The following is a 27,082-nucleotide window of genomic DNA, read 5'->3' as shown; positions in this document are numbered from 1 at the left end:
ACCATTTAAATTTGATTCTGGGTTACAGTCTACTCCAAACATGTGCCAAATATTTTGTTTAGTGTGAATGTCACTAGCTAACTAGACACTAAAATACAGCCAAGTAGGATGCCTGAGTGGCTCAGTCGTTAAGTGTCTGTCTTCGGCTCAGGTCATGATCCCAGGGTCCTGGGATCGAGCCCCGCATCGGGCTCCCTGCTCAGCGGGGAGCCTGCTTCTCCCTCTCCCACTCCGCCTGCTTGTGTTCCCTCTCTCACTGTCTCTCTCTGTCAAATAAATAAAACCTTTAAAAAAAATAAATAACATAAAATACGGCCAAGTAAAACAAAAAATGTAATGATAGAATTAGCATAATGAAAAGAAGCATATATAGCAATTTTACAGTAATTGATTCATAAACAAATACAGAAAAGACAACTAACAGACTCTTAAAACTAATAAAAAGAGTTCAGTGAGGTTGCTGTATAGAAGACCAACAGTAACAACAACAAAAATATCAACAGAGTTCTTCTATACTTGCACTAACTAAAAATAAAATGGGAAATATGATGCCTTGCATTATAGCAACAAAACTTGAAGTATCTATCTAGAAATTGACCTAAGAAAATGTAGAAAATACTTTTGAAAAATATTAAAATTCTTATATTAAAAGATACAAACTTTTGTCTAATATGATCATAGCTTTTAGAGGAGAATTTGGAACAGGGCAGCACTGAAGAAATATTCATTGAATGAATGAATCTGAATAAATGGAGAGATGCCATTCTCATCAATGTTAAGTTGTAGAGCACTCAATTATTTTATTTTTTCAGTGCAGATCGAATATGATGGGGGAAACTAGAAGGAAAAGAAAAGAGTTTGGAAATGTGGTATAAGGAAGAACAACAAAAAAGGTAAAAATAAAATAGTTGGCATGCAGCTTACTGATGATGATAGGGTGCCATAAACCAATCAATTCAGTAATAGGTGCCTGAGAGCCAGGAGGGGCAAAAAGACATGCCATGAAATTTTCAATTAATAGACATTAGCAAGTGATGATAGGAAGCTGGAACCTGTGGTTGGTGTGCTTGATAGTCATCACCATCCAAGGAGAGCTTCATAAACCTTTTGGTGTGTTGACTTGAGCGAGGCAAAATGAGATAAGCACAAGGGGAAAGTCCTGTTCTTAGGGCCGTATACTTAATGGCAAATACACAGCATAATGAGAAGTGCCTTAACAATATCACATGTGAAAAAGATTTAAAAGTTAATTTTAAACTCAGTATGAATTAGCAGGATGATATAACTGACTTTTCCTCTCCTCAAAATAAAGAAAAACAATCTATTTTTAAGCTTCATTAATAAAGTAACGAAGTGTAATCATACAAGCTGACAACTTTCAACTCTGTAAGCCCAGCCTTCTGCCATCAGTATTGATCTCCTATAGCATCTTAGATTTAGCAGGTATATTAGGTTTTTCTCCTAACCCTGATGTTCTCTTGGTATTTTTTGTCTGGGAGGGCCTGTCTTGGTGAGAACACTACTACCAATGAAGTCACTTATGCCCCAAACTAGGGAGTCAACTCATCCTTATTTAGCTCTTTCTCTGACCCTCACCTGCAATTGGTCTTCCAAGTTCTAGTCACTTTAGCCACTGTTCATCTCTCTCAGTAGCTACTATTTTAATTTAGGACTAATTATCTCTACTTGATTGTCAGATAGTTTCCTAATTCATTTGTCTCCAAATTTGCAAGGCTATCTACACCATTTCTAGTGTATGCATTCAAAATACAAATGTGATCATGTTATTTCCCAACTCTAAACCACTTCAGTGGACTTTCATCCGGTCTTCCCATTGTCTATGTGCCATATCTATAAGAAATGTTTGGAGGGGCACCTGGGTGCCTCAGTCGGTTGAGTGTCCGACCCTCGATTTCAGCTCAGGTCATGATCTCAAGGTTGTGGTATGGAGCCCCGCATCGCCTCTGTGCTCAGCGTAGAGTCTGCCTGTCCCTCTCCTTCTCTTCCTCCTCTCTCTTGCTTAAGTAAATAAATAAAAAAAAAGAATGTTTGGAGGATGTATATTCAACATAAATATGTAAAAATAAGTATACAATGTAAATATTTCACACGTCATAAAACACAAAACGAATTTAAAAAGGATGCGATACAATAGGGATTTAAATCATGCAAAATATCATTTACTAATAGAACAAATAAAAATAACCTATTTTTGCAGTATTCTGAAATGTGTTTCATTATTTTTTTAAATGTGTTTCATTTTTTAAAAACTTGGCTTAACATTTTTTTGATACAGTGACTCAGAGCTCAGTTTATTTTGAGATTTGCTTTTGATTGCTGCAGTGATTAAACATAGGATACTTCAAAAACAAATAGAAGTGCATCAATGGCTATAACTATAATATAATTTTTATTTTTCAGTCCCATCCCTCAGTTCACATCTTTTTTTCTGAAATTTGGGTAATACATTTTTATCTTCCATAATTTCAATCAGTTCTTGTGAGCTAACTAAAGGTGTTATATTTCAGTATTTTTTAACAAAAAAAAGCCCCACTGAAACCTTTTATTTACAAAATTTTAGAACAAGTTAAACAATTTAATTTTCATGCTTTTAAATGTGGAGACATGAGAACGATGCTTTTGCATTGCTTTTGGTAATGAAATCACACAATAATGGAAATATTGCCATTTCGAGTATGCTCTGTCATCCATACATGTTTCGTTTGAAAAACAGTTGCTTTTTCACTAATTGCTAAACTCTCACCTTTATTCTGAAAAGACAGATTGTCTATTTATTAAAGACTTAATTTTTTAGAGCAGTTTTAGGTTTACAGCAAAATTGAGAGGAAGGTACAGAGATTTCCCATATGCCTACCGCTCCCACACATTTCCTCCATTAGCAATATCACTCACCAGAATGATACCAAAATAACAAAATGATATCAAAAATGATATTTATCAAAGATGAATCTGCACTGACATTATAATCACCTCACCCAAAGTCCATAGTTACCTTAAAGCTCACTCTTGATGTTGTATAATCTGTGGGTTTGGACAAATACGTATTAACATACATCCATCATTATACCATCATGCAGCGTCTTTTCACTGCCCTAGAAATCTGTGCTCTGCCTATTCATTTCCCCATCCCCCACCCCTGAGAACAGCTGATCTTTTTACTGTTTCCATAGTTTTTTTGCATTTTCCAGAATGTCATATAGTTGGAGTCATACAGTATGTACCCTTTTCAGATAGGCTTTCAACTTACTCATATGCGTTTAAGTTTCCTCCATGTCTTTTCATGACCTGATAGCTCATTTCTTTTTAGTGCTGAATAATATTTGATGGTCTGGATGTACCACAGTTTATCTGTCCATTCACCTACTGAGGGACCTCTTGGCTGCTTCCAAGTTTTGGCAATTGTGAACAAAGCTGATATAAATGTCCCTGGGAAGATTTTTGTGTGGACATAAGCTTTCAACTCCTTTGGTTTACATACCAAGGAGGGTGATTCCTGGATCATACGGTGAGAGTTCGTTTTGTTTAATTTTGTAAGACACTACCAAACTGTTTTCCAAAGTGGCTGTATCAGTTTGCATTTCTCACCAGCAATCAACAAGAATCCTTGTTACTCCACATTCTCTCCACATTTGGTGTAGTCAGTGTTCCAGATTTGGGCCATTCAAATCGGGGTATAGTGATACCTCATTGTTCTAATTTATATTACTCTGTTGAAATATGATGAGGAGAATCTCTTCATATGCTTATATTCTGTTTATGGTGAGGGGCGTTTCAGACTTTTGTCCATTTTTCAATTGAGTTATTTGTTTTCTTATTGAGTTTTAAGAGTTCTTTGTATATTTTGAATAACAGTACTTCATCAGATGATGTCTTTTGCAAACATATTGTCCCAGTCTGTGGTTTGTCTTCTAATTCTCTTGATACTGTCTTTTGCGGAACAGAGGTTTTAAATTTTAATAACGTTCAGCTTATCATTTATTTCTTTCATGGGTTGTGTCTTTGGTGTGTTATCTAAAAAGGCATCACCATGGGCTCCTGGGTGGCTCAGTTGGTTAAGCGACTGCCTTCGGCTCAGGTCATGATCCTGGAGTCCCGGGATCGAGTCCCGCATCGGGCTCCCTGCTCAGCAGGGAGTCTGCTTCTCCCTCTGACCCTCTTCCTTCTCGTGCTTTCTATCTCTCATTCTCTCTCTCAAATAAATAAATAAAATCTTTAAAAAAAAATTAAAAAAAAATAAATAAATAAAAAGGCATCACCATACCCAAGGTCATCTAGGTTTTCTCTTACGTCATCTTCTAGAGTTTATAGTTTTGCATTTTACATTTAAGTTTATGATCATTTTGAGTTAATTTTTGTGAAAGATGTAAGGTCTGTGTCTAGATGATTTTTTTTTGCATGTAGATGTCTAGTTGTTCCAGCACCATTGCTCCTTTCAAAGTCAAAGAGCAGTGACTGTATTTATGGGGGTCTGTTTCTGGGCTCTCTATCCTGTCCATTGATCTATTTGTTTACTCTTTTGCCAAAACCACATTGCCTTTATTACTGTAGCTTAATTGTAAATCTTTGTTCTCCTCCTTCAATACTGTGTTGGCTATTTTGGGTCTTTTGCATCTCCAAAATACCTTAGAATCAGTTTGTTGATATTCATGAAATAACTTGTTAACACTTTGATTGATGTTTATTTATTTAAAAAACCCCATCTGCAAGGTAGTATGCTAATGGCAAATTATTCTCATCATAGGAAAGGTAAGCAAATTTTGACTGCTTGTAAAAGGAAAATGTGCAACTCATCTTTATATATGAAAGTTCTTTTTCAGTTCTTTGCTGTGAGATAAAAATCTCTGTGTAATACCTCAGATTTTCATGATAATTTTTTACCTCATTAAAAGGTGATATTGAAATATTATCAAGACATGGACATTTTAAAGTCTTTGTTTTTATAAAATTAATGCCATCAACAAAATAAAATGTTCATCTGCTTTACCATTTTTGCACCTAAATTTGCTTATAATAACAGTTAATGAATTTTGCTATGGTGCTAACTTTGTCACTTTACCCTAGGGCCTTTTTTCTCTTTCTTTTTAGTCAACTTTCTATTTATACCCACTATTTCCCTGACAGAGTGTTTTCCAAAGATATCAATACTAATGAGAATATATATATTCTTCGCTACATTTCACTTTACTGGCTCACCAAAGTTGTTCATGTATTTCATTATTGAGAGAGTAACAAATATCAAGAAGAAACATTTTAGAAACATCCATAGTTTTGTTCTCAAGTGTTTAGCGAGTGTCTGATACTCATTTCTTCAAACATTTAGCTTTGTTTTCCATTTATTTATCTGATGCATTTTTTTTAAAGATTTTATTTATTTATTTGAGAGAGAGTGAGAGAGCAAGAGAGCATGAGCCGGCAGGGAGGAACAGAGGGAGAGGGAGAAGCAGATTCCTCACTGAGCCGGGAGCCCAATGCAGGGCTTGATCCCAGGACTCTGTGATGACCTGAGCCGAAGACAGACACTCAACCAGTCGAGCCACCCAGGCGCCCCTTATCTGATGCATTTTAATCAGTCACTGTCTTAGGTTGGGTTCCCAAAGAAGTAAATCTTGAAAGAAGGATTTTTGAGTGTAAGGAGTTTATTTGGGAGAAGGAGATCCCAGAAAGCATGGATAAGGGATGGCAGAAGTGAGAAAAGGAAGAGAATGATCCAGTAAAGGAGGTGTCACCAAGCAGGTTCCTGCTATGAGCAAATGGAGCTCACTCCAGCTGGAGAGCTCAGGAGCTAGCATAGAATTTTTCTGAGTTGTTCCACTTGAGACACAGTAAATATTCTCCAACTCTTATCTGTCATCAGCAGACAAAAGTTACTGAGCTCTTCTGGCCTACCTATTTGCGGATCTAGAGAGCCCTCAGATGGAGGGCTACCGTGTATTAAGATGCAGTCTCCAAGGCTCAGGGACAAGGTTATGAAGAAGGTATGTGAACAGGGTCACTGCATCATCTGCTAAGGTCAACAGAGGGCTTCAGAATGCTTTGGACCATGTTTCTAAGGAAGAAAGAACAAGTATTTTTAACCAAAGCTATTACTGTTAAGTAAGTCCTGCAGAAGAGGGGTGCCTGGGTGGCTCAGTCGGTTAAGCGTCTGACTTTGGCTCAGATCAAGATCTCAGGGTCCTGGGATCCAGTCCCGCTTCAGGCTCCCTGCTTGGCAGGGAGTTTGCTTTTCCCTTTCCATCTGCTTATCCTCTTGCTTATGTGCTCGCTCTCTCTCAAATAAATAATTTTTTTTTAATCCTGCAGAAGAAGCTATTAATCTTTATCAAATTTAGAAAAAAATTTGTAAGGTCTTCATATTCTAGATGTAAATCTATACCTTAAATAAAAATATACCTTCTTTATGTATATATACATATATATATATACACACACATATATGCATCTATATGTCAATGATTTAATAGATCTGAATGTATCATTAGTATTTTTACCTGACAAAGAGTTTATACAAGGAGTAGAAGGATCAGCTCTGCCCTTTTCTTAGGTCTTATTTTGCTTACCCTGTTAGTGTTATCTTCAGTTTGGGGTTTCTTTGAAGAGATCTTTCTTAAGTCAGTTGTCTATTTTATGAGGGTTATTTACTTAAAAGTAGATAATATAATCCATACATCTACCTAACTAGGCACCATAAAATGCAACATTTTTGATCAAAGTAAAATGAATAACAGGGTGATGGCCAACTGTTCAGCCCTCCATGTTGTGGAATTCCCATTTTTCCTTCAAGATGCTTTGCTTGCTTACTGTGTATGAGATGTGACAGTTGATATTCAAACTTATTGAGGTTGCCAGTGTCAATTCCAGTGAAATATTAGTAAAGCTTAACATTTTCCTAATTCTTGGGGTAAAAATCAAATAAACTAGAAGTTCTCATATTTTACCCTGCTAGATCATTTCCTGCATCCCCTGTGGTATGTACACCCGAATTTGGAGACCACTAGACTGTAGGACAAAGTTCAGATGTCTTAGTTTGGCGCACACAGTCCTCCACCATCTGGCCCTTGCCTACCTCTCTAACCTAAGGTCTTGCTTTGTCTTGCCTTATACCCTGCATTTCCGTTATAATGAACTTTTTGGAGTTCCCTCAATTTATCATGTTGAATCATAATGTCAGAACTTTTGTTTATGCTATTGCTTCTTCCCAGAATGCTCTTTCTCTTTGGACTACCTGGGAAAACCTCCTCTCTGAAACTTTTTCTATCCTTTTTCCACTCCCCAGGGAGCACTGAAAACATACTCTTTGGAACATTACTGTATTGTCAACCTTAACTTTTGTTGAACCTCTTTGCTAACATTCTTGGCTCCTCCTATAGATTGTCATCTCCCTGAAATCAAAGATGTTGTCTAGTTTGTCTTTGTATCTTCAGCATATAGCCTCAAATAGGCACACAACCATGCTCATTGAATTAACTATGGGGTCATAGTCCTATTGTACATAGTCTTGATTAGCCAGCTCAGAGGATTGTGTTTAGGTCATGATGTCTCTTGAAGAAGTACTTGGAAACCTGATGTGTAGTCAGAGGAAAAGAATTCCAAACAATGTTATGAGAGCAACTGTAGCCTGGGACCAATGTATAGAGTAATAGGGAAGAAGGATTTGGTTTTAATATAAGGAAAAATTATCTAACAACTAGAGCTGCTTGAACACAGGATGAATGGCTTTGGGGTATGGTGAGGGTTTTTTGGGGTTTTTTTGTTTTGTTGTTTTGCCAGTGGAGATGTTGAAATAAAGCCTGGATGGATAACCTTCTTGAGCAGACTGAACAAGCGCTTAAAGCATCTGGAGTGATCATGGTAAATGGAGGAGAATTTAGCTGATCTTCCGATTGTAAACAATCAAGTTGTGACCTGAAATCATTTGGTATGTCGAGTGATAGGTCTAAACCTTAATAGATATTGTTTCAAAAAAAAACAAAAACAAAAACAAAGCGGTGATGGTATTTTAAGTAAACAATTCCTCTGTAATTCAGAATGTCTGGATCTGGGTGAGACACCACCATAATGCTTCTTTGCCTTCTTATGAGCCAGGCTAAGCAAATCTTTGAGCATGTGCTAATGCTGTTTATTTTTCTTTGTGAATATACTCACAGACATTTAACTTGCTTCCTCTCTTCTGAGAGGTAGGATACTTTCACTCTGCCTAACCATGGATTTAAAATTTATAGTCTGAGAGTCCATAACAAAGTGATAGTGTCTCTAGAGTATTGGAGAAGTAGCAGGTACCTTAATCTAGATGTTCAGGGCTGCCTGAGACAGAATTCTAAAATAAAATATTGAATCAATTAAATTTAATTCAGGACATACATAATAAGCATATATCACAGGTTTAAATAACACTGTTGATAGTATACCATAATCTAATTTTAACACCTTTGAAAGGCATGAGTCTTATAATATGGAAACTGAGGTTCAGTGAGGTGGAAGGCACTTGGCTCAGTGGTGTACAACTAACTGGTTTCCGAACCTAGGCCACAATCCATCACATCTAATTCCTCTTCGATGGGTTTCTCCGTTTCATCACACTGCCTCCAAAGTATAGCGTGTGGTCCTGACCCTGAAGAACTTTTGCAGTCTCATGAAGGGATAAGACATATCCATAAAACAATTAGAGAACAACAGAAGTAAAATCAAGTGCAGTAAGTGCATTAGAGCTAAGGAGGAGTTTGGAAGGTCAACAAGGTGAGAAATCACAGGCTAAAGGATACGGAAATTTTTATTAAGAGCAACTTTGAAAATAGCTCTGAAAGATAATTAGGCTTACAAAATTTTTTCTTTGGTTCCTGAAGTGCATGTTGGCTTTGTCCACATTCACTCGTGCCTTTCCTTCTCTTTTACTTCTTTTTAGTTTTACTACTCTCTATTATACTGGCCAATGGGACGCAAGCATCTAATTGCAGCAAATTCTTATACATTCCAAGTGACCCCCACAAAAACAGGTTGCCATGGTAACCAAACAAAAAGGGACTAGAAAACACAAGCAAAGTATTTACTTAATGTCTGATGGGCTCTCTGCACGATTTTCATTAGACTTGTTGCTGGCTTTCTTTTAGGTTTGGGTGCCAGTCACTGCTTATTTTTTTAAACTGTTAAAAAAACGAAAACTTTATCAGGCCCTTTCGTATAGAAAATTGTATCAAGCTGTGAAGTCACAGCAACTGATTTTTTAAATATATGAATCTTATTTAGAAATGTTGATTTATTACATAGAATTAACCCAGAAGCTTGCAACTCTTGCCAATGGCATTCGAGAGAACAGCAGGGCCATTTGATGATAGTTAAGAGTTGTTTAAGAATGCTACAAAAAAGGGAGGCTCATAGTAGCTTTAAAAATAATTTTGTTAAAGATCCTATTTATTTTTGCCACCACATCAATAATAAAAGTCTACACTAATCAGTTGGCATAGATACTTCATTGCTAATTATTTTACATACAAAGTCTAATTAATAGACTATATAATTAATACAATCTACTGTGTTCTAGCTAGTTTTAATCTTTTGGTGAAGAAAGATTTTGACAATGAGACACAAAGTCCTTTAGGCTCATAAAATATGTCTGACATTTTTTGAATTGGGGAGGAGGACCCACTCCCTTCATCCCTACTATTGTCTTGGTACCTTTTTGAAGTGCTAAAACATGAGATTTCAGAGACAGTCTAGGAAGATGGCATCTGTAGCTATGGCAAGCTCTGAAGGTGTAGACAAATACACTGCGTGTCACTAGGTGGTAGGTTTGCTTGGGATCTTGGCGTAACAGACTCTTGTAAGAAAAGATAATTAGAAGCTGCATGCAGTAAATAGCTTCAGCTGACACTTGCTTTTAAGAATCACGCTCACATATATCTTGCAAAAAAGTGATTCTACAACATCAGTGACATTTGTAGGAGTAGAAAACAAAGCTGGATGCTTGTTTGGAAGCCTAGTTAGGCAGGGGGAAAAGTTACTCCATAAAGGCATAGGTCTTCTATGCAGTGTTGCTGCTCTGTGATACAGGTCCACCCACTTGCATATACAGAATTTGCAATTTGCTGTATTGTACTAAAATGCCTTTTTTTGCATCTTTCTATGTTAATTCTCTTAGTCTAGCAGCTGAGTGTGGGGTTCTTAAAGCAAGATTCTCCTTCAATGAAGGGATTTGTCTCTTTGGAATAGAGTCAGTTCAATGCCAAGTTGATTCTACTCTTGGGTCACAAGAGAAAAAGGTAAGAAAATATAATGCAATTTTTTCCATATAAGGAACACTTGTTTGTAACAACAGTGACAAAATACATAGGAGAATGTTCATTATGTATGTCTGTATTAATGCCTCACATGTGATCTATCCTGTTTTTGTACTTTGGGATGTCTATCTAATCATTCTTCTTTTTGAATTGGGCTGTTTATGTGGAAGGTGTTAATGTGGGCTTCACCAGTATCATTGCTACATTGTATCCATACAGGAAGGTTAGAGCCAGTTAGCCAATGGCTAATTCCTATCTGAAGTATTTCTGTGTTGCAGTCTCTAATTCAGTCATTCTTTGGAAAGGAGGTGGTAGGTTTGAGTGAGGATCCAATAAGAACACACATCATTGAGTTCTAGCCTAAAGGTGGGCTGGGACAGATTTTGCTCTGAGGGCAGGGTTGGTAGATATATCCCTATCCGAAAGTTCGTGCATATGATCCCCAGTACATGTACAGAAAAGGCCAGGCTTTAAGGGCCTGAAGTCAACATCAGAAGAATCCTGTGAAGAGTTCTTTGCTGAAGTTAGGGAGATTAGGAGTGTAACTTTGTCCTTTGTTTCCAGTGAAAAATGTAGGCTGGAGAAAAGAAAGGATTTCTTCTAAATTCTTTTTGATTTATCCCACAGCAGCACTTAAATACTTGGTTTTCTAACTTATGAAATGATTGCTATTGACTTTTTCTTGTTTAACTAGAATTTATTCATTGTTCCATCTCTGTCTAGTGAGCAAAATGCTAATGACTTCCTGGGTGTAGTCTTAATTAATAGTCTCAATTATCTGAAACATTTATTCAGAGTCTTCAGTAAGTGGCCTAAGGATAATTTAAAAAATTACTCCCCTCTCCCAAACAACAAACCACCACCATCTCCACTTCCACAGTGGCCTTTCCTTGAGTGCATAAAGGATCTAGTAAAACAACATCAGCTGCTTTCCATTTTTTTTTTTTTTTTAATTTGTTAGCCAGAGTCTGCTGAGGCTCCTCAGTAATTCCCTTAAGTATCCAAAGGAATCCCTCTCTCTCTTTGGCTGCCTCTCTCCCACAGGGCCCATTACCTCTACTAGCCTGCCGTACAGAAGAGATCCGTGACATGGTCTAACTTCTCTGAAGTCAAGGATGCCTTCAAAAGCAAAGTCTGGGTGGCTGGGGGACGGGAGCAGGGCAGGGCACAACAGGGAGGAGGGAAGGAATGATAAACAAAGGGACAGCTGGGGATTGGCCCATTCTTTCTGGGCATTTTGTGGAGCCTCTTTAGAGGCAGTGAAGAACGTAAAATCTAGAGGCATCTTTTAAAAACTGCTTGGTAAATTTGTGACTTTTTTTTTTTAAGATTTACTTATTTATTTGAGAGAGACGGGGGTGGGGGTGGGAGGGACCGAGGGAGAGGGAGAGAGAGAATCCCAAGCAGACTCCCCACTGAGAGCAGAGCCCTGGCTCGGGGCTTGAGCTCACCATTCTGAGATCATGACTGAGCCACCCAGGTGCCCCTAAGTTTCTGACTTCTTAAGCTGATCTACATAAGGAATAAAGATGAGAGAAATAATGCAAGCCAGGTGGCTGGGTATGAACCTAATCCAGTTTTCATGTAAGTTTGTAATAGTTTTGAAGGGATCCTTGCATTCTCTGTTTAGAAATATACCAGAGGAACTAAAATGGGTAAGTTCTAACATCTCATGGGTGTAGTTCCCTGGAGCAAGATCTAAATACCCTCAAATGCTACCCCAGTTAGAGGAGTGTGAGCTTTACAGATACCAGTTCCAACAAGAAGCCATAGATTTTTTTTTAAATTTAAGTTTACACCTTAAATAGCGTTGGGTGAAGTATGATCAAGGAGGAGGGAAATTATGGAGAGAGAAGATGGGAGATTTTTTTCTTGATTGAGTAATTTGAATTTCATTTTTCAAAAATTAGCCAGTAGTTTCTCTTAGTAGCATGTTACACAGATATTTAGTTTCTCTTAGGGAATTGAGGACAAAATTCCACTTCCAAGGAATAAAAGATTGAGGATCAATTAACTTTCCTATTAAAAAAAAAACAAAACTCTTTTTCTGAGTATAAAAACAATCCATATCCATTATAAAAAATTAGGGAAAAGAAATGAATTCCACATTACATAAAAATTATAATAATTTGCAAAACCTTCTGTAGTTGCTTACCAACGTTAGAAGATGAGGGACAATGAGGGAGAAACCTTCTTTTATGTGGCTGCAAAGGAAAAAGAAAAAAGATTTTTAGGCTAGAGGCTCTGTGGGACCCCTTACCTTCTCTCTAGTGCCCAAGAACGACTGTCCTTGAATCTTATTCACCATAAACCCCTTAATATATGTGAGCAACAGGACTGTGTGGGAGTCAACTTGGGGCTGCCGTTCTAAAGAAGTCTCCTCCAGGGACAGCTGTCCAGCACCAGCTGCTGACTTGGCAACCAGATATAAAGCCCTGGGGAAGACCTCTGTTCAGGGACCAGATAGACAACGTGGGCCTCAGAGAGTTCCCTCCACAAAAACCATCCCTCTTTAACCTGGATCGAAATGAGTTCTCAGGGCTTACTCTCTAGTTGGGAGATCCCCAAGGTTAGCACTCTGGAATAGTTAAGAATCACTTCCATGTGGGTTGAATTCCATTTTGGATATGTGTGTGCATCGTGTGCTTTGGACTTTATCCCCCAACAAAATGACAGTTTTCCAAAGTTAGCCGAGATGGGGAGATATCCTGTACTCTTTGGCGTGTTGGTATTTTTTTTTTAAAGATTTTATTTATTCATTTGAGACACAGAGAGAGAGAGAGAGAGAGCATGAGCAGGGGGGAGGCAAAGGGAGAGGGAGAAGCAGGCTCCCCGCTGAGCCAGGAGCCCAATGTGGGGCTCCATCTTTGGACCCTGGGATCATGACCTGAGCTGAAGGCAGACGCTTAACCATCTGAGCCACCCAGGTGCCCCGGCTTGTTGGTATTTTTGATTCAGGAGTGGAAAAATGGTTTTGAGGGAGCTGAAGAAATGAAAATTGTTTTTGTACATGTTGACTTGTAGTGAGTGGCCAAGCAAAATGTTGGGTGTTCCTGGAAGGCTGAGGTTGTCATGACCGTGGCCTGGCTCTGCAGACTGTCACCAGGATTTAAGGGTTAGGAATCTGGGAGGCAGTGGTACTGGTTCATGTTGGTGGCAAGTTTGGGTGACAGTGGGACTATAATTTTGGGCTATTCTTCCAGGTTGATGTGTGGGCATACCGTATATTGGTGAATAATTCAGAAATCCAGGGGTCTTCAGTGAATTGAAAAATAATTATGGAAATCCTGACTGGCTGGTTGCTTTTATGTTTCTTCTCAGACACCTTTAGAAGGAAAAATGGGAGTTGTGCCCTCCTTTTCTTTCCCCTTTCGTTCGCCCCAGTTAGAGGAGGAGGGGCTGCGGGATTGGTTTAGTCATCATACCTTCATAATTTCGTTGCAGTTCAAGATGTTCTTTTATGAGAATTAGCAGCACGGGGCTGTAATGTGACATCTGCTTTGCATGATCAAAATAGTCTTCTGCTGAGCGAAAATGTCTCTTTAATGCTTTGGGGGTGACCCTCGAGACAATGCTTTCTCTGCTTCTGTACGGTCCATGAGAAAATAGAAGGGCTCTAAGAAAGCTTTTCAACAGAAGTAAACCTCAGAACAATTGGAAACAAACAATGCCCATATCCTTTCCCACCCAAAACGTCTTCCGTGAGCCTGCCCCACAACCAGAGGGAGAAGGAGGTGTAACTGCACATTTATCTGCAGGTTGGAAGCTGGAGAGAGGATTGAAGTGCAGGTGAACTCTGCACTGTGATTTCATATTGCAGTGGCTGCATCTGTACCACCTGTTGCTGGCATGATTGGAGCATTAGCCCTGGCTCAGCCTCAGCACCATTGCTAACTCTGCTTAACATCACCCCGGGGGAGGCTTTATTGGAAGCCCAGTCACTTTGCCTCGGCAATGGTGTACATTGGCACCCCATTCAGCCCTTTTTTCTGACATTAGCACATTTGAATGGGCCACCAGTGAAGCCATTCAGTGAGAACATGCAACCGGGGTTTCTGGGTGGCCTGGGGCTGAGCTGAGAATTCTCGTTAATGGACTGCTAGACTTAGCCTATTGAGGTACATGAACTCAGTGACCAAAGAAAAGTGAGACAAAGATGTCCCTCACGGGAACATGTAGGTCAGAAGTGGACAAAAGCAGACATGGACCAGTCAGAGCTATTTGATTACTGAGCTGAAAAGGGAACACGGATCCCCGTGGGGGGGCAGTGCGACTGATTTGACAGAAATCTCAAAAATGCCCGCACACTCTGAGAGCGAGGCACTTACCAGAATTGCAGGTGGTGTGTGAAGTTATTTTAAAAATGTTTTTTTCCTTCCACTTGTCTTTGTGGTAATTTCCTGTTTGGTAGTACTTAGAAAAGGCTCCCAATAACTAGAAAGAAAAGAAAGGGTCACCAAATTGAACTGGAAAAAGCATTCTTAAAAGGGAAAGGTGATCACGGGCAACATTCCCCCTACTACTGGTGCTCAGGTTCAGGCTCTTAAGGGACGAGAAAATTTGCTTTGGGAACCAGAACTTTTACATGTGTAGGCTTATAACTTTAATACATGAGCGTAATTTCAAAACCTTTAACCCTAAGACAGGATAAAAAACATAAGTTTTTGAAGTTTTGCAAAAAGATAAAGGAAAAGAACAAGTGAAAAAGGTTAAGGGATCATTTTAGATCAACGTGGTCAATAACAGCATGCCTCATTATGATTGACCCCACACTGTAGCTTCTTGCTGTGTAAGTTTCTGTAGGAGAGACATTGGTCCCTCAAACTTAAATATGTGATCTATGCAAATATCTAGAGATCTAATACTCAGATGCTCATGAAATTTGAAAAGTGTTCTGTAATTTTTCAAAATGACATTTTAATAACAGTATGAACAATTCATGACAAACCAGGCTTACTTATTAAAACTTGATTAAAAATTTTACAGCTTCTTGGGAGGGGGGTTGAGGGATGGGGTAACTGGGTGATGGACATTGGGGAGGGTATGTGATGTAATGAGCACTGGGTATTATAAAAGACTGATGAATCACAGACCTGTATCCCTGAAACAAATAACGTATTATATGTTAATTAATTGAATTTAAATAAAAAAACAAACTTAAGAAAATTTTACAACTTCTTGAGATAGCAAGATATTTTAAAATGTTCCAGATTTTGGTTTTATAAGATTTTGGGAACCTAAAAATACTTGTAATCCTGTTCTGTAAAAGGAACTGAGAAGAAATTGTGTTTTTTATTGTGTCATAATATAATGCAACTATTTTTATGAGGAACGTATTCAATTTTAAAAGTGTGACTGAAGGAAAGGAAGAGGCACATCTTAACAAGAGAGTCATATCCATTTATGTTGAAACAGAATCTTACAAGGGAGACCACTTCAGGGTCCATTATAGTCTGTCGTATCCGTACTGTGATTGAGATCAACAGAGGCTTTGTGGGTTGCCAAAGGCCTACCTGCCTGGACTTAAAAGTAACACTTTATCTCGTTATGTTTTATCTAGAATTGCTTCATTAGAGTGGGAATTAGTCTTTCTTTGTTAGGGCTAGAATCTTTAAATTTAGATGTTCTACCTCATGTTGAATTTACTAAAGGTAAAATTGATTTACATGTTATCTATCATTGTTGTGATACTTTCATTAAATGTTTTCCCAACATTTTAAACCTGTAGTAAAAGTTAACAAGAATAATATCAAAATTTTGACTACCCTGAAAAAAAAAACCTTTGATAACCATTCAGCTTTTCTCATTTTAGCATTTTTTTTTTAAAGATTTTGTCTATTTATTTGTCAGAGAGAGAGAGAGATTGAGTACAAGCGGGGTGGGGGGAGCGGCAGGCAGAGGGAGAAGCAGGCTTCCCACGGAGCAGGGAGCCCGATGCGGGGCTCGATCCCAGGACCCTGGGACCATGACCTGAGCTGAAGGCAGAAGCTTAACTGACTGAGCCACCCAGGCATCCCTCGTTTGAGCATTTTAAAAATCAATTCCTGAGGTTCCTGGGTGGCTCTTGAGCATCAGACTCTTGGTTTCAGCTCAGGTCATGATCTCATGGGTTATGGGATCGAGCCCCATGGTAGGCTGCCTGCTTGAAGATTCTCTCCCTCTGCCTTTCCCCCCACTTGTGTGCACACTCTTTCTCTCTCTGTCTCTCTAAAATAAATAAATCTTTAAAAAAATCAATTCCCTTTCTTTCTACCTTCGTGATAAGAAATCCTTAGCTTTCTTTTGTTATATGCTGTCTAGTCCACTTCTACTATTTCTCCTTTAGGGTACTTCAATTACATGGTAGAACAATTTTATCTATTTATGTTATTCAGAGCAACTTGCCTTTGGAAAACTTCAGTGTGAGTCCACAGTTGCTTTCTAGTGAAGGGGTCCAGAATACACCACCCCCAGATATGTCCCATTGGCATAAGGGTTATTTTTGAGCTGAAGGCAATTGAGAAAGACATAGGAAAAGTCCTCCCCATTTCTGACTAAAAGCAGGGCAGAAATTTCCATTTGTAAAGGTGTTCCCACGTCCTGTACCAGGACGAGCAGAGATAGCACAAAGATGAGTCTGCCTGACAAACCTTACTGACAGCCACCTTCCCACAATTTATCGTTCCTAGGAGCCCTGGCCTAGCGATTTCTCCCCAGTTCATCACTCTTGGTAAAATAATATATAAGCCTCCCCCCAAATGCAGTCTAACCACTTCTTTTGATTTTCACTTCTTTTCTGTGATGTCCCCATGCATGATGTTAATATTAATATCAGTACACTTTGTGTGCCTTTTTCCTGTTAATCTGCCTTTTATCTGTTTAATCTGAAGGGCTCCATGTTCTGATTCTGAGAAAGTAGAGGAAAATTTTTTCTTCCTTACATGAAGTAATCACTGAATTATCCTTCCTTTTGCTCCACTGAGGCTTATTGCTTTTTCTCCTTTGGTTTCCTACTCTTTAGCATATTGTTCTTTGATGTTGTCTTACCCAACAGGGTTTTTCAATCTCATTTGCATTATTCTTTTCAGTTAAAAATTTAAAGTCTCAGCTGCCTCACTGTTAGTTAGAAATGTCTTGGCAATGAGTGGAAATGGTCCCACTATAACATCACCTTTGTTATTTATTTGGAGGGCATGTCTTAGGTTTAGTTAGAAGAAATGGAAATTTGTAAAATTTGAAGCCATCTTTTCTAGAAGCAGTTAATCTTTGGGTTCTCTTTTCAAGGACAGTGGCCTTAAATACCTAAATTTTGTTTGAAGATACTGTCAGAACAAAGTTGGAATATTTCAGTCCATTACTATCTGCTGAAATTTCAAAGCTTTCTCGTACAAATGAACGGAAATAGGGGTTAATTTGGATTTCCATTAATTTATTTTATTTTTCTACCCACGAAACTGCTGGGTTTGGATTTATTACTATATTAATAATATTAGTTTCCATTTAGCCCATGATACTATGTATGAGGGAACTGTGTTAAGCATTTGACATGCCTTCTCTTACTGAATCCTCATAACAACCTATGAATTAAGCCCTTTAGTATCTCTTTCTGACAGACAGGAAAACCTGGACATGGAGAGAGAGGTTAAGTGACTTGGCCGTGGTTACCTGGCTATTAGTGGGGAAACTGGAGAGTTTTTGGAAGTGGTCTAGTCCTGATTCCTCTGAAGAAGCAAGTGCCTAATTAGTGATTATATCTTACTGTGAGTATCCTTTCTTTTTGTATTTTATTGATGATCCATGGTGCCTTCCCAGCAGTTCAGGGCCTCTGAGGGCACAGCCAAGGGCAGGGAAACGAAACCTAGATATGTCAGACCACCGGGGTTGTAGCCGAGACTCATGACCGGAGGGGCTGTCGTGGTTGAGGGGCTGTGGGACATGCTCAGCATCCAACCAGCACCTGGGTATATTTTTATCAGGAACGTGGTTTTCAACACTGGCAGCTGGCTGGATAGCTGTGCTATAAAATGCTCATGTTCTCATATTCTTACTATGCTTGCTGATTCTGATTTCCCCTCTTACACATCTCCATTTCTTCTATCATTCAAACGGTCTGCCTTCTGATTTGGTTTCTCTGGCGCACAAATGAAAATATTTTCTGAATTGCGAAAGCCCAAATGATCAATAATGCACTTTAACCGTTATGTTTGTGCTGTTCAGGCAATTATTAGTGCTGTGAAGTCTCACCCAAACTTCTGGTTTAGTCACCTTTATAGTTTTACCAACTGAAGAAAGAGCAACATTAGGTGTAATTATTCATTTTGATAAATTGAAGCACCAATCGATCACATTTTATATTAACAACAGATGAGGTTCAGGACTCACTATCCCCAAACAGTACTGTGGCATATTGACTATTTTAAGCTGAAGGAATTTGAGAAACAGCATGTGAAGGAGGGACTTTCTGATCTTCCCCTGAAGCAGGTCGTGAAACCTTCATGTGAGAGGTGACTTCCCTATACCTAAAGGAAAGGAGCATCCTTCTTTCTCAAGATGAGGGGACACAGAGAAGGAGCTGAATGAACAGGCCTTTGCTAAGCTTCCCCCAGTTTACTACACTTACCCCATGTCCTTTGTCCCATCATATTTTCCCACAATTTTCCACTCCTCATCAAACCTAATATAAAAATTCTCAGGTTTAATTATTTCTTTGGGTCTTCAGTTCCTTATAAGGCTCCTGTGTCATGTAAAGTGTATATTAAATAAATATGTATGCTTTTCTCTTGTTAATCTGTCTCTTGTTAGAGCAGTCCCAGAAGGATAGAGGAAAAAGATATTTTTTTCTCTCCTATGCAAGCTACACAAAGGTGTTACAAATGATCTGAGATTGCTCAAGAAGTAGGAGGATGAGCACTGATCCTAGAAGAAGGCAGACATGTTAGAATACACACCTACCTCCCTCTGGTTACTCCAGAGTAACCTCCAGGCTACTCCAAAGCTGGTAGAAAGGCAGCAATAGCTGGTGTCATTTCCCTAAGGACAAACACAGAACATAAACTTTTTACCATCACCATGGGAATTTTAAAAAATATTGAGGTCTAGGTCCCACCCCAGACCAACAAAATAAAAATACCCAAGATTTTTTTAAAAGCTCTCCAGGTGATTCCAATGTGTAGCCAAGATTGAGAAGTCCTGATCTAGCATAATATACAGGTGAAATAGTACCATGAATAACCAGGTATAACTAGGTTCTTTAGGAGATACAGAAATTAGGGTTAAGCCCTGATCCCTGCCTTTAAGGAAATTTTCATTTGGTTGAAGACACTCTTGCCACAAAAATGGTCACTCACGATATAATGCAGTCACTCCTTGTTAGTAAGTGAGGTCAGAGTTTTAGTAGAGGGTGCTTACCAGAGTGTGCAGCATGTAATGGAGGCTAAGTACCCTCTAAATCCTATCCTCATTCCATCAGGTAATCATAATAGTGCCTTCCCGTGTGCCAGACTTTTTTTTTATAAACTTATAGACTTTTTTATAAATCTTCTCAGCTGCATACCAGTTAGATACTATTCTCATTTCACTGCAGAAACCTAGAGCTTGGAGCCCTTCCTTGCCTAAAGATCTGAGAGACAGGCATTGAATGTTGGTCTGTCGGTAACCGACATCCATTCTCTCTAACCATTAAGTTATACTATTTGGTCTTGGTAGGTGCACGGTCAGTAGTTAGGAAAAGCTGCATGCCATAAAATAGTAAACATTTTAATATCTTTAGATTTTTTATTTTTTAAACTGTATATTTTGAAAAACTCCAAACCACAGTAAAGTTGGAAGAATAATACATTGAATGCTGTATACCTTTTATCTTTATTAACTATTAACATTTTACTCTGCTTTATTTTGCTCTTGATTTATTTACAGGAATACCCCATTTTATTGTGCTTCATTTTATTGTACTTTGCAGATACTGTTTTGTTTTTTTACAAATCGAAGGTTCATGGCAACCCTGCATCGAGCAAGTTTGTTGACACCATCTTCCCAACAGCATTTGCTCACTTTGTGTCTCTGTGTCATATTTTGGGGATTTTCACAATGTCTCAAACTCATTATTATTATGATTTTTTTTTTAAGATTTTATTCATTTGAGACAGAGATACAGAGAGAGAGAGCATGAGCAGGGGGAGAGGCAGAGGGAGAGGGAGAAGCAGGCTACCCGCTGAGCCAGGAGCCCGATGTGGGGCTCGATCCCAGGACCCTGGGATCATGACCTGAGCTGAAGGCAGACGTTTAACCAACTGAGCCACCCAGGCATCCCTTGTTGAACCATTTAAAAGAAAGTTGCAGATATGTGATAATTCACCCATGAACACTTTAGCATGAACTGTCTGAGAATAAGGACAATCTCCCATATCACCACTATACTATTCACACCTAAGAAAATTAACACTAATTCAATTTTTTCATCAAATGTACATCCCCATTTTATAAAGGGTGCCTTTTAGTTATGGGGCGCCTGGGTGGCTCAGTCAGTTGAGCATCCAACTCTGGGTCTTGGCTCAGGTCTTGATCTCAGGAACCTGAGTTCAGGCCCCACGTTGGAGCCTACTTAAAAAAAAAATTTCCCCAGTTATACCAAATATGTCCATTTAGTTGCTTTTGTTGAGGCAAGACTCAAGCAAGGTTTATTAGTTTCATTTGGTTGTGATGTTTAGAGGCTTTAAAACTAAGTAGTCTCTTCTGTTTCTGATACTGACTCTATTTTGAAGATCTAGGTCAATTGCTTTTTTAAACGTCTCCCTTTCTTGGATTTATCTCATTGTTTTCTCATGACTGGATTCAGGTTAAACATTCTTGGCAAGAATACTGCATAGGTGATGGACATTTCTTATTGGATCCATCAAGAGGTATATAAACGGTTGTCCCATTATTGATGGTGCTAAGTTTGATCATTTGCTTACAGTGGTGATGGCACTCCTAATTTCCCCATTGTAAAGTTAACCTGTGCGGACATATTTTTAAACCAATAAACCCAGTGATTTTAGCATCCGTTAGTGATTCTTACATAGTGGGTTAAGAAATGGTGATTTTTTTTTCAGTTCTGTCATTTTCTTAATATTTATTAACTGTTGTATTAGCTGTATGGCTCAGGCTTAAATAGCAGAAAGCATGCATTTTTCTCACAGTTCAGGAGGCTAGAAGTCCAAGATCAAAGTGTCATCAGGGTTGGATTTTGGCGAGGCCTCTCTTCTTGGCTTGTAGACACCTGACTTCTCAGTGTCTTCATATGGCCTCTTTTGTATGGTGTGTGGAAAGAGAGAACCTTGGTGTTTCTTTTCATATAAGGACACCAGTTCTACAGGATTCCAGCCCTACCCTTATGACCTCATTTAACCTTAATTACTTCCCTAAAGGCCCCATCTCCAAATATAGTCACATTTGGAGTTAGGGCTTCAGCATATGAATTTTGGGTGGGACACAATTCAATCCATAACAATTGGTATTCTTCTGTAAAGTAGAGCTTTTCCTCTTTTATTTTTCCCTTTCTGTCCTCTTCTCTCTTCTCTCCCCCCACTTTCTTATTCTTGAGTTTCACTATGGACTCATGCATTTATTTTTCATTTAATGTATTATTTCTGTCATTCATTTTGATGCTCAAAGTGGGATATGGCCGCAAACCAACACCAGTATTCTTTTGACATGTCTCTATTGGTGTTTAAGCATTTCCTTGCTTCCCTTGAAGAACAAGATGTTCAAGGCTATGAATCAGTCATTTCTCCAAGGAAACTTGGTTTCTTTTAGTGAGAGATGCCACTGTCTGTATGGTTGTTATTACGAGCTATGATTACCTTGTAACTCTGTTATTTTTTAATACAGTTCTCCATATCATAGCTATAGAAACTGTATCAGTAGAGACTTTATTAGAGACTAAGACTTCAAGAGTACAATCAGGCATTTAGTAAGCATTTGAAAAGCTTTCAGGGGGCTTGAAACATAACATACACCTAGTAAATATTGATGAATGAATGAATGAATGGCCTTGAATTATGGGGTTTGCTTGGTCTGCTGGGAGGGCCTTCTAAGCCAAGTGATTTTGCCCAGGCTCTAGTGAGTGGAGGAGATTGGGATTCATTCTTATATTTTACCTACATTTTCAGCCTGTAGCTCACTCTCTTGTTATTGAGCAAAATCCAGATTCCCATGTCCTGACCCTCTATAAACTCTTACGGTTGTTTTCCCAGGAAGCGATTCTTTGGAGCCTCTCACTCCTCATCTGTGGTTCTCAGTGTGTCCCTTCAGATTTCTAGGGGGATGAGATAACTTATCTTGAAAAGAATACTTGAAAAGAAATATTTTCCCTGGTTTTACAAAATAGCTAGCTAAGGAATTTTTTTTTCATAGATGAAGAGAACCCAGTTAAAATGAAGCTAGGAATACAGATTTCAGAGCTCTTGACACTCTCGTATATTTAACATCTATTCTGAGGAACAAGGATTCAGTCACAACCACTCTTTGAGGATCTATTTACTGTCAAAGTGTAATTGGATTTTGATATAGCAGTTCATTTTGGTGGGGGTGAGGATGGGAAGGTGACTACAAAGTAACAAACAAAATGTAAGTGATGGTACCTTTGATTTTTTTTTTTTTTCTTTTCCTGCTCCTGGATCTTTATAGATACTGGGAATAAACCCCTTGTCCCCCACAGTGGTCTTAGAAAACAAGGCATACACTTCAGCTACTTCTGCTCTGAATAATCCATTGAAGCCAAACGGTATTATGCTAGATTCATCAGTGTTCACACAAAGGTCATATCCTTACATATCTCTTTGAATTTGTGGGACGCATATGGTGTACCACTTCTATAGAAGAAATATTTTCATTTTAGAATTCAACTTTTGTAACCTTTGGCAACATGTAGTATCAATGGCTCTTTGTTGTTCAAAAAAAAAGTAAAACTGTAAGCTATCCCCAAGGATATGCAGGGCGTTGCTAGAGCAACAGAATCTGCCTCCCAGCACCACAAGAGAAGCTATGAATAAAAGATGGTGTCCTAAGGACAACAGAATAGAAGAGGTTGTTTCGATCCTTCTAATACCTGAAATTTGCTATTATTTTGTTAAATGCAAAATAAAAATCTTGGGAAAAGGCCCAGTTCACTAAAAGGATGAATTTCTATATTGTACTTCAGATGTCATGGGGAAAAGTACATGCTGAATAGAGTCACCCCATGGTCGGAGGACCAGGGAAGGGCCCAAATATTTGATTTATGTTTTTCTGTTTGTTTAGTGTTTTACTTCAGATGAAAGAACTCAAAGACAAAGATGTTACTGGGACATACAAAAAGTGGGACTATTTTAAATTCTGACCCAAAATAGTCTTCTGGCTCTTATATTTGAACATAAGCACATTTTACATAAAAGATAAGGCAAAACAAAACGTTCTAATTTCAGCTTGCATTGTCAGTCTGAATCCAGTTACTTCATGTATACCCACTTTGGTCACAGAGTTCTAGTTCCTAGTACTGTAACTGCCCATCAACCTAGCAGCCTAGCTAGATTTGTGACACTGGATGTTTTAGGACCCAAATCTTAAGGTGATAGCTAAAGGTTTCTGATGACACAGAAACAAATGAACCTTGAATCTCTCTCTTTCTAGACACACACACACACAATCTTCCGACATGTGTCTTTGTATCAAGTTTTTCAAAAACATTTTTTGTTGTGTGAAGTTATCGGTAAACTGTTATTCAGAGAAGAGGTAAAGAGCTCACCCCTCCGGAAGTGCTTATTTTAAATATATTGAGAGCTGAATGAAATTATTGCCAGGGAGATGACTTATCAGAGGAAAGGGATTGCTGTGGACTGAATTGTGCCCCTAGACCCCCCTTCATATGTTGAAGCCCTAGACCCAAATGTGACTGTATTTGGATAGGGCCTTTATGGAAGTAATTAAGGTTAAATGAGGTCATAGTAGTACGACCTTGATCTGATAGGATTAGTGTACCTATAAGAAGATAAAGAGAGACCAGAGCTTTCTCTCCCTGGGTGTGCACACGCCAAGAAAAGGCCACGTGATCACACAGCAAGAAGGCAGCCATCTATAAGCCAGGGAGAGAAGCCTCACCAGAAACCAATCATGCTCGTACGCTGATCTCAGACTTCCTGCATTCAGAATGGTGACAGGATGAATTACTGTTGTCTAAGCCACTCATCTGTGGCATTTTGTTATGGCAGCCTAAACTGACTAATGCAGGGATTAAACATTTGGTATGATTACTGATGTAGGAAAGAGGTTAGGGTTCGAAGCCCACAGCCAAGAAAGAATTCTTGAGACGTCTTTGGTGCAAAAAGGTGATCTTAATGAAAGCCCGGGGACAGGGCCCGTGGGCAGACAGAGCCACACTGGGGTTGTGAGGGGTGACTGATTTTATACCTTCAGAATGGGAAGGGGTTAGGGACAGCACATGCCTCCAAGGTATTTTGGAAACCAGGTTTCCAGGATCCTGAGGGGCCTAGCTATTGTTAGGACAAGGTCATTTATTACAGTCTGATAAAACCTTAGTCGTGAGACCCCTCAGATGTAGCTCAGTGGGCCACGTGCTTGGGGGATGGTTGCCAACACGGATCTTGCGGGTAGGGATAAAGGAAGTTTCCAAAGGAATCTTTATATGTTAAAGTAGACTTACAGGATCCTGGGGTGGGTGGGGGTGTGGGGGTGTCAGGCTAAGATTGCTTGTTGCCGTGAGCAAAGCGTCAACATCAAGGCAGCTGAGTCCCTAGAGGAAGGTCACTCTGCCTGTTTCAAGGACTTGTCAGTGGGCTGTAGGTAGTAAGGAAATTTAATAATTTCTCTTCTGCCTCTGTTTCCCTCATCAGTTACTTCCTTAGTTTTCCTTCAGAGTCAAAATTCAGCCTCTGTTTGTAGGGGAACAGGCATGCACACGACTCTTAAAAGTTATTCTAGGACTTTTCTTTTGTTACTGTCACCTTGGCAGCTTTATACAACTGAGGATCAAAAGGTTACTAATAAAGTTATTAAATGGTTATTAAAAACCATTCTTTTGGCTATGATACCTAGAAAATAGGACTTTCTGTTTTAGTTGGAATGATTTTTCCACTGAATATATGGGTAAATACAGTTGTAGAAGCTTAACCAAAAAAGGTAGCATTTTGTTTCTCAGCTCTATCTTTTTAAAGATTTTATTTATTTGCAAGAGAGCGAGAGTGAGAGAGCACAAGCAGGGGGAGCAGCAGAGAGAGAGGGAGAAGCATGCTCGCCAGGATCCCGGGATCATGACCTGAGTTGAAGGCAGCTGCTTAACTGACTGAGCCACCCAGGTGCCCCTCAGCTCTACCTTAATTTAGGCGTGGGTAAACAATATTGGGGAAGGATGGACTAATAGACTGTCTGTTAGTCCTAATATGAGTAAATTCTGGAAACCATTGTCAAAATTTCAAGAGATCTCCTTTTTTTGTTGTTAAATGTTTTCTTCTCCTTGGATTTTCCCATAATTTAAAGGCTCCAGGGATTTTTTTGATTAGCAAGGAGTCTATTCAGTTGAGCTGATTATATGACTGTTGTTTCTCCTACATTTAAAACTAAGCAGTACAGGGTGCCTGGCTGGCTCAGTCAGTAGAACATGCAACTCTTGATCTTGGGTTGTGAATTTATGTCCCACGTTGGGTGTGAGATTACTTAAAAAAAAATAATAAAATAAAAATTTGGGTGCCTGGCTGGCTCAGTCAGTAGAGCATGTGACTCGATCTCAGGGTTGTGAGTTTAAGCCTCACATTGGGTGTGGAACCTACTTAAAACAAATAAAGACACAAAAAACTAAACAGTACACTAAAATGTTAATAATGGGTGGTAGGAACATAGGTGATTTTTCTTCTCCTTACTTTGCCACTTATTTTCTAGATTTTGTATAATAAGCACTCATTACTTTCATAATGAAAGATGTATACAAGTTTTAAAATACTGGGTATTAGAAAAACCTGTAAAAATTCTCTCTCCTTTCAGGTAGAATTTTATGGGGTTTACGACAATAAAGCTAGACAAGCCAGGAATTAGAAATCTAAAAGTATACAAAGAAGGAGGAAGTAAATACTCTGACCATGAGATTTAATATAGTTATGGTAACTGAACATTAGATTTAGCTCTGAGCTTCCTGGTAGTCAAGAGAAAGAAATAGTGGATTAGAAAATTCCCATTATCTGATCCAAAGAAAGTATACCAGCACTTTGTGAAAGAACATTTTTTCCCTGATAAACTCCTAAAAACACTTGTCATACTATGTTCTTATTTGCGTAAAACATGAAGAGAATATTTTTATATGCTTGTAAATACAAAGAAAATACCCAGGAAACTACTGATGGTAATACAGAGTCGTCAGACACTTCGGCTGCTCCGCACACTTTCCCCTTCTTTTGGTGACAACATCCCTCTCCCTCAAGGGAATTACCCCTCTCCTGTTTCAGTCATGAGTTACTGGGGCTGCCACCCACAGTGCTCCCTTGACCTAAACCAAGCCCGTCAGAGTAATTCCCTAACATTTTTTCTACGGGAGGAAAAAAAAAAAACAATCCCTTTTCCTGTCAGATGACAGTGATGCAAGGGTAAGATCCCTCAGTCACCTGAAGCCCTGCCCTCCACGACCTGAGAAAACTGGGAGACTGACTATACCATGCATGTAGAAGCAGAGACAAGGAGTTCATGGCCAGGTCCGTTCCCTGGGGCCCTTGGTCCTGTCCTGGTTTTCAGGGTGGTTGCCTTGGTTCCTTGTCCCGACCTAGTGGCCTTCAGAGTCCCCTCTTGCACCG

The 27,082-nt window shown here is 38.9% G+C and overlaps 2 long non-coding RNA genes across 10 annotated transcripts in view; one reads left to right on the top strand and one right to left on the bottom strand.

The window, feature by feature from the left end:
- Positions 1–27,082, top strand: part of LOC148161526 (uncharacterized) — a 133,542-nt gene that overhangs the window by 26,289 nt on the left and 80,171 nt on the right. For 3 of the 5 annotated variants that reach the window (XR_015767535.1, XR_015767534.1, XR_015767531.1), the window contains 2 exons: positions 10,154–10,274; positions 17,885–18,031. The exons of 1 other annotated variant lie outside the window; for it this stretch is intronic. This is a non-coding gene — a long non-coding RNA (uncharacterized LOC148161526). The remainder of the gene's footprint in view (positions 1–10,153; positions 10,275–17,884; positions 18,032–27,082) is intronic. One more of the 5 variants, XR_015767532.1, reaches the window with a different exon arrangement.
- Positions 1–27,082, bottom strand: part of LOC148161527 (uncharacterized) — a 146,126-nt gene that overhangs the window by 51,783 nt on the left and 67,261 nt on the right. For 3 of the 5 annotated variants that reach the window (XR_015767538.1, XR_015767536.1, XR_015767537.1), the window contains 4 exons: positions 19,224–19,301; positions 14,621–14,726; positions 13,718–13,917; positions 12,448–12,496 (listed from right to left, as the gene is read on the bottom strand). This is a non-coding gene — a long non-coding RNA (uncharacterized LOC148161527). Of the gene's footprint in view, positions 1–775; positions 2,020–12,447; positions 12,497–13,717; positions 13,918–14,620; positions 14,727–19,223; positions 19,302–27,082 lie in introns of those variants that run through there. The other 2 variants (XR_015767539.1, XR_015767540.1) reach the window with 2 other exon arrangements.

The sequence above is a fragment of the Eumetopias jubatus genome, unplaced genomic scaffold, assembly GCF_037043125.1.
Source record: "Eumetopias jubatus isolate StellerSeaLion01/CBP00866 unplaced genomic scaffold, mEumJub1_p1.0 scaffold_176, whole genome shotgun sequence".
In the NCBI taxonomy this organism is placed as follows: domain Eukaryota; kingdom Metazoa; phylum Chordata; class Mammalia; order Carnivora; family Otariidae; genus Eumetopias; species Eumetopias jubatus.
Note: the sequence above shows the minus strand (reverse complement) of the source record. Positions and strands in the feature narration are given on the sequence as shown.